Here is a 7,383-nt window from a genome sequence, read left to right as displayed (position 1 = left end):
TGTGTGTGTGTGTGTGTGTGTGTGTGTGTGTGTGTATGCTTCTGGAAATCATGTCTTCTTTTTTTTTTTTTTTTTTTTTTTTACTATTTCACAATGTGAGGCAGGTGCCGGTATGCCTGGCATGGTACCCTGAAAATAAGGAAAATAACACCAGAGGCTGCAGTGGTAGTCATTTCTCACAGAGGATAAAGAATATATGCCTGTGAGTATTATGTCGTCTGTCTACAAAGTGTTACATCACGACCTCATTGATGCTATTCCTTGACCTGTCAGAGGCGTTGCCCATGATGTGTAAGCATTAAGTGAGTGGACTTGAAGGCAGAGAGTTGTGGTTGTGAATGCACAAAGTGTCATTCGCTTCGTTTTATGTCAGTTTTAACTGCCAGCGGCAAGAAACAGCTTGGGGCCTCTTTTTGGAAGAATTGCTCACTGCCAAACTGCTGCTTGTCGTCACCCGTGCTGAGGTGAGTTCGCAACGACTTGGATCTCAAATTTTCGCTTGCAAGTCCTGTTGCTAGTATCTTACAACCGGCCTGTAGCTCCGCCCATGTTCAAAAGCTTTGCCCGTACAGTACTTTTTAAAATATATATATATTTTTATCATTTTAAATCTGCCTGTTTGTATTGTTTGGGGAGTGTGAGATTCCGACAAATTGGTGTACCTTTTGTGTGTGAAATCATACTCAATTCTTGTGAGAACAGGCCAGCGTTCATTTGCGTGTGTGCGGGTGTTTTTCATCGTAAAACATGGGCGTGCGTGAGGGTGCGTGTGCCCGTGTGTGTGTGTGTGTGTGTGTGTGTGTGTGTGTGTGAACGTCAGGGTGCCAGGCATGCTGGTGTGATAGCGTTTATTACACTTGAGCATCAAGTGGTCTCAAACTCTGTCAGAGTAGTTTACCCCGGCTGGGCGTTTGTGTCTAACACGTGCGCTGTCAATGTGTGTGTGTGCGTGTGTGTGGGTGCGTGCGTGTTTTTCCCCTTTCTTGAGCATGTGTGCGCGTGTGTGTCTGTACTGCCTTTCCTCTCATTTCAAAGGCTGATCACAGCCGACTGACATTGACGAAGAGAGGGTGGGGGTGCAGTTGATGTTCGTCTTTTAGGAAAAACACCTCACAGGGAAAGAGAGAGTGAGAGGAGTGAGTGCGTGGTGGTGGTGGGGGGGGGGCAGAAAGAGAGAGAAAGATCATCAGATAGAGACAGTGAGAGAGAGAGAGAAGAGGCGAAGTGGATGCAGCCGAAGCAGAGGGGCGAAAGTTGCACGCGCGCAAGCCCGCTTGGATGTTCTTCGGCGGATGGATGTACGGACGGATGGACGGATTGAGCAACACATGGATGTCCGCTGAGCAGCGGCACAGCGAGCGAGCGAGCATCTGCAAACCCTCGTGAGAGCGAGCGAGCGAGTGAGTGAGCGAGCGAGCTAGCGCCGCAGTGAGGCGGGCAAGTCGCGCGCGGTGGTCGTCAGCCGGCGGAGCGAACGAGCGCAGCGCAGCCTTGTGAGTGTGGAACTGTGGATGTTTTTTTTGGTTTTTTTTTTTTACGTGCCTTGTGGTGTCATGTGTAGTGGTTCACGTAGCCCCACAGACTCGCCGCGTGGCCGCGCGCGTGTTGGCTACATTGGTATTCAGCAGACGGACGCTCCGCGATTTCACTGCGCTTTTGGCCGGGATGGGATCACAGAGCGGGGATTGTGCGGCGCACTGAGAGCCCCCCCCCCACCCATGGGTGAGTGTCTGTCCTCCTTCCTCATCTTTCTCTTCGGTCTGCTGCTCCCCCCTGTCCGGTGAAATCCCCCCCCCCCCCCCCCCTCCCACGTCAACCGGTGTCTCTGCTTCAAATCCCCCCCCCCCCCCCACCTGTTTGCCTCCACCCCATCCTCATTTCCACTCGTCTTCTCAGCCAGCATCCATCCTCGCGTCCTTTCCCGGTGTCCTCTGTCCTCAAGCCGTGTCCACGATGTCCTCCGTTCAGTTCCTGCAATCCACGTAATCCTGTCCTGTCCTGTCCTCACGTATCCGTCCCGATGTCCTTTCCTGATGAGGCCGTCATCGTTTTCTCTCCTGGCGCGTCCATCAAAACGTCCCGTCCGCTCATCCCCAACGTCCTCTTTTCAATCTGCTCTTGTCGTCCGTACTCGCCTCCATCCAGCGCACGTCTCGCATTGTTTTCCTTTCCTTTCATGATGGATTCAACCTCATGTCCGCTCCTGATGCGGTCATCCTCGCGGTTTCTGCTGATGCGTCCACTCTCATGTCCTCTTCTTACGTGTCCATAGCCATCATCACGTCCTTTCCTGATGTGTCCACCCTCATGTCCTCTTCCGATTTCGCTTCTCCTCGTTTTCGCTTCTCCTCATGTCCTGTCCTGACATATTCATGCTCCTGTTCTTTCCTGGTGTTATCCATCTTCATATGCTGTCCCAATGCATCTATCCTGATGTCCACTCCCGGTGCAGCCATCCACATGTCCGACCCCTTTCGTCCTCTGTTCAATCCTTATCTGAGCTCCAGCATTCCTATTTCCTGAAGTCTTCTTCTATGCATCCGTCCACATGTCCTCCTCAGGTGGTGTTCCATTCCCATCTACTTTCTTCCACCCAGCATTCATTCCATCTTACGTCTTTCCTTCGGCAGCCATGCTCATGTCCTCTGACAACGTATCCATCTCGATGTCCTTTGTCCATCCTCACGTTTTGTCCGCTCCTCCGAATGCATCTGCTCATGTCCTGTCCTCCATGCGGCATCCATCCCTCCTTCATTCCCAAGGCCCTCTGCAAATGTATCCGTCCTAATGTATTACCCTTGTACATCCATTCTCGTGATCCGTCCTTATGTATCCATCCTTCCTTCGGTCCTCTGTCCAATCCTTTTATCTTCTCATCTGGCATCCATCCCTGCGTCTGTCCTGTTCTAAAGCATTCCCCCCCCACCCCCTCACGTACTCTCCACCCATAGGTCGTTGCAACCAGTGGCCATTCCTCCTCATGTCGCCCGTTCAAACCGTACGCCCTCTCCTCCATCCGGGCATTCGCATCTCTTTCGTCCTTTCCAGGCCACGGTTGCCGTCCCTCCTCGCGTCTCCTCACTCCCGTTGTCCTGTTCTCCCCACCCGCCAATCCCAGTTGCCAAACGGGAGAGCTCGGCTTGTCAGACCACTTTGATGGATCGACTGGAAATGTCTTTGTCGTGCGCTCACCCTTCGCAACCCTGAACCCTCCCTCACTCATTCTTCCATTTCTTTCTTCGGCTCCATTAGCCTTTCTCCTCTTCTTCCTCGTCATCGTCTTCCTCACCTCCTTGCCTCATTCTCTTTGAGTGTCATCCTCTCTCTCTCTCTTTCTCTGGATGTCTATTCAAACGGAATACAGACACACCAAAGACCTTGAGGTCGCCAGCGAATGAATAGATGACTGTGCCTCTGCGTTGGTTTGTGTACGTGTGTTTTTGTCAAAGTACTGCGATTTCTGTACTGCGCGTAAATCATTTGGCTTGTCTTCCTTGTGTCTGGGCGAGACAATGCAAAGAGGGTAGAGGTGTGTTTTCAACCCCAGCATACGGGATTGCAAGATCAACGCGTCTAATCGCCGCAGGCGCGACAGCTGCGACGTACACACAACGCACACTGAAACGCACGGTATACACACTCATGTCTGGCTTTTCATGGAGCTTAGCTTCCGCATGCCAATTCCCGCCCACCTCCGTGTTTTCACACCCGCTACGCGATTACATGTTAATCGTGGCGATAAAGGCTGCGCTCGCGAACGCGCGCGCACACACACACACACACACACACGGACTGAAGACTTGTGCAATGTGGATCTCTGCAATGTGATTTTCCCCAGCACGAACGTCTTAATTATCCTTAAAGATGACAATTCTAATTCTCAAATCCGCAATTCAGACAGAATAAATAAGGTTGCCATATTTTTGGGCAGAAACCTTTTGGAACTGAGTCTGTAATCACATTTTTCTTTTGTCGTGCATCAAAAATAATCTTGAAAATTCCGCCTGTGAAGCCACTTTCCCGGTTGGACGTCAAATTTGGGTCAGTTTGTCATGAGTCAACTCACAAATGCCATTTTGGTTTGAAGCCTTGATTTTGAGGGCGGCCATTTAACCTTGGAAAGTGAACTTCTCCTTGAGTGTTTGTCCAATTGGGACCAAATTTTGGACTGCGTAGACTTGATGAATGGTTAATGCTAAATTGCGAGGAAATTTGACGTCTTGTCATGAGCATGGCAACATGCTACGTATGTTCGGTTGATTCAATTGCACTTTTTTTGCCCCTAAAATCAATTTCCCTTTGGGCCATAAAATTTGGCAGCCATGTTTATCTCGAATCGAACAATTGGCCATTTTGGAAGCGGCCATTTGAGCTTTTTCCAATCACAACCAAATGCGGACCAAGTATCATAAACAGATGGGCGACACTTAATTGTGAGCAATTTGACTTTTTGCCATTGCGTTCCATCAGAGCAGGGTTTTGAAGCAACTAAAATACGTCTGGTTGTCGTCTGTATAATCTTTCGAGAAAATTCATCCTCGGAATCCAGTTTGCGTTTAGGGACGTTGAAATTTGGGAGCCACGTCAATCTTGAGCAAACCCACGAAAAACTTTTACAAAGCTATGCCCAAAACCAAAGGGAGGTCTGCCATTTTGTAAGTGGCCATTTTGCCCCCCCCGCCCCTGTGTCCTTCAAAGACAAAGTCGCTCTGAGATTTTATCTGATTGTGAGCAAAACTGTGACTGTATATATACTTTGTGATTATTTGTCAATTAGCTTCAAGGACTAGATATAGCCACAACCACACACACACACACACACACACACACACATTCTGGTCATGCCATTTTAAATGGTCCACGGAGAAAATGGGTCATCTGTGCAGGGTCACGTATGTCCACACGGCAGTATTGATCGCCGTGCATGTTGAATGGACTCCACTGTTCTCATCCCAAATGGGCCGTCCAATTTACGGGTCACTCACCGCCAGATGATCGAGTCGGTACTGTGTGCATTTATTTCTTCTGGGCTTGGAGCGTTTGTTGCTGCCCCGGGATTCGCGCTCAGACATTCAACACGTGCAAAACTGTTGCATAGTAACAGGAGTGGAGGCAACCTGTTGAGATGGAGCTAAGATTTGTCATCCGCCAGAGGACTTTTGCTTTAAAAGCTCGTGTGAAATAAACCGAGTTGAAGGGCAAAAAATTAAAAATAAATAAAAGTCGCGTCGTCCGCCAAGTCTGTGTAAGCTCACCATCTGTGATCGACTTTCATACCTGTCAGCTTCCCTCTGTGACAATATGCCTTGGCACTTTATAAAAGGGCCACCTGATTTGTGACAACACAAATTAGGCTGACAAAATAATAAAGTCACGATCAAGGCAATGGATTTAATCACAGCACTTTGAGGGGATTCATATTGGCGTAGAAAATAGCGCCTGTTCAATCTACCGTGTGGCACTTTTTGAAACGTCCATTAAAGTCACAATGTCATGCCAGAAACGTGAAATTAGAATTATTATATGGGCAATCGAAGGGGATTTTTTTTTTCTTTCTTGAAGTGGGTGAACGACTCAATTGTAGTCAGCAACCAGATGACGGTTGTGTTCCTGTGTACGATCTGCTTCCACGTGACATCGAATTTTCTCACCCCTCACCCCCAATTTTCCCTGCATGTTTGTCACTTTTAAAAGCCGTGCCTAATGTCAATATCTCGCAATATGAGTCCCTGCCTGAAACGCGTGAAATTTCCCAAAGGTTTCAAAGCATGCAACCCCTTCAACATCCAAACCCAGCGTGCGCACCCCTGTTTGTAGAACATCAAAGCAGAATTTATCAAGTATTTTTGGATTATTTACAGTAAAATAAATAAATAAAATGGTCATGCACCCACTTCAACATTCTAGCACATACTGGCAGTGGATTGGTGCGGCCCTCTCTTGCTGACTTAAAAAAAAAAAAAAGTAAAAACAAAAGCAAAACTGTAACACTTCCCCAAGTCTTGTCATATTCATGTCCACTGTCTGTTACTTTGATACTTGCTTTATTTTAAAGGCTATTAAAAATTTTGATAATTCCATTCACACCCCCCCCCGCCCCCTCCCTTTTATTGTTCTTTTGAAAATGAAATCATTTTCACACTCCACCATGCTAATCTGGTGTTTCATAAGAGAGGAAATGTTTTTTTTTTGTGTTAAAAACAAACAAACACTTCCAAAACATTTAATATTTATCTATAATTGAGGACTGGCTGCAAATGAAAGACAAAAGGTGTAATTATCAGGTGTGAATGTATCAAATTCGGTCCGAGGAATTAAAAGGAGGAAGTGACACGGTGGAGCGTTTCCCAAATGAGAGAACTTAAAAGCGAGAGGAGATGCGGGGAGGAAGCGGGTTGGGGTGACAAGGGCAGAGCAGACGAGCTGACTGACACTCACGATAAAGCGGAGCGACACAAAATGTCAGCCTGCTAACCTTTCATCCACTTGTCCGTCCGTCCTCGATGCGAAGGTGGACGTGAACACGCACGGCAACGCGGACGTGCCCGCGGCCACTTTTGACCCCCTCAAACAACGTAAAAAGTTTAGAGACAATAAAGGCGGTTGTAAAAACCGCCTTTATTGGGGGCAATTAATGTAAACGTGTTACTTGAGAATCGCATCCACCCGTAGCGCACACGTGTGACTAGCTAGCGATGAGTTGACTTCAACCCATCAATGTGGATGCGCAGTACTGAAGTAAAGCACTCAAAGATGGAAAGGAATCTCAAAATGAACTCTGAAATGTCACCGGAAGCCATTGAAGGGAGGCGAGAATTGGATTGACGAGTTCCAGTGAGGAGGTGAGCACAGCAGCATTTTGGACCAACTGGAGACGCCAAAAGAAAGTGCATGACAGTAATCCAGCCGAGATGTTGCCAAAACCTGGATTACGGTTTCTAAATGCTATCGTGAAAAGATTAGTGAAGGCCAGGAGGGGGGGGGGGGGGGGGGGGTCACGCTGCGAGGTGGTGGAGGACCCCAAAAAGCAGGCAAGAGGGAGGAGGAGGGTGTACCTCAAGAAGCGTATTGATAAAACACAGAAAACTAAATCCAAAACCAAGTCCAAAGTATCAAACAAACACCATGGCAGAAGCCAAAAACTAATAGGAACAGAAACATGACCGAAACAAACAAACAATGCCCTGACCCCGAGTGGTCGTGCCGGGAGTCCTTTTTCAAGCAATAATTACCTAACAACCAACAGGTGTGCAGCTGCAGGGAGAGTCCTACAGTGCCACCTGTTGGTCACCAACCAAAACATAACGGGGGGGGGGGGGTCCAAACCACGCTGTCATTTGGCGACCAGGAGCCAAGTGCACATTCTAACCTTTTCTCCCCCCC

At 48.2% G+C, this 7,383-nt stretch overlaps 1 protein-coding gene across 2 annotated transcripts in view; it reads left to right on the top strand.

The window, feature by feature from the left end:
- The first annotated feature begins 959 nt into the window (after positions 1 to 959).
- The window catches only part of grik5 (glutamate receptor, ionotropic, kainate 5), a 107,779-nt gene continuing 101,355 nt past the window's right edge, over positions 960 to 7,383 (top strand). The window contains exon 1 of one of the 2 annotated variants that reach the window (XM_086113255.1): positions 960 to 1,400. The gene's annotated coding sequence lies outside the window, so the exon portion shown is untranslated. Of the gene's footprint in view, positions 1,494 to 7,383 lie in introns of both variants that reach the window. The other variant, XM_086113256.1, reaches the window with a different exon arrangement.

The sequence above is a fragment of the Hippocampus guttulatus genome, chromosome 6 (genome assembly GCF_054856545.1).
Source record: "Hippocampus guttulatus isolate MCC_2025c chromosome 6, RoL_Hgut_1.0, whole genome shotgun sequence".
Lineage (NCBI taxonomy): Eukaryota > Metazoa > Chordata > Actinopteri > Syngnathiformes > Syngnathidae > Hippocampus > Hippocampus guttulatus.
This window is presented reverse-complemented; position numbering and strand designations above follow the sequence as displayed.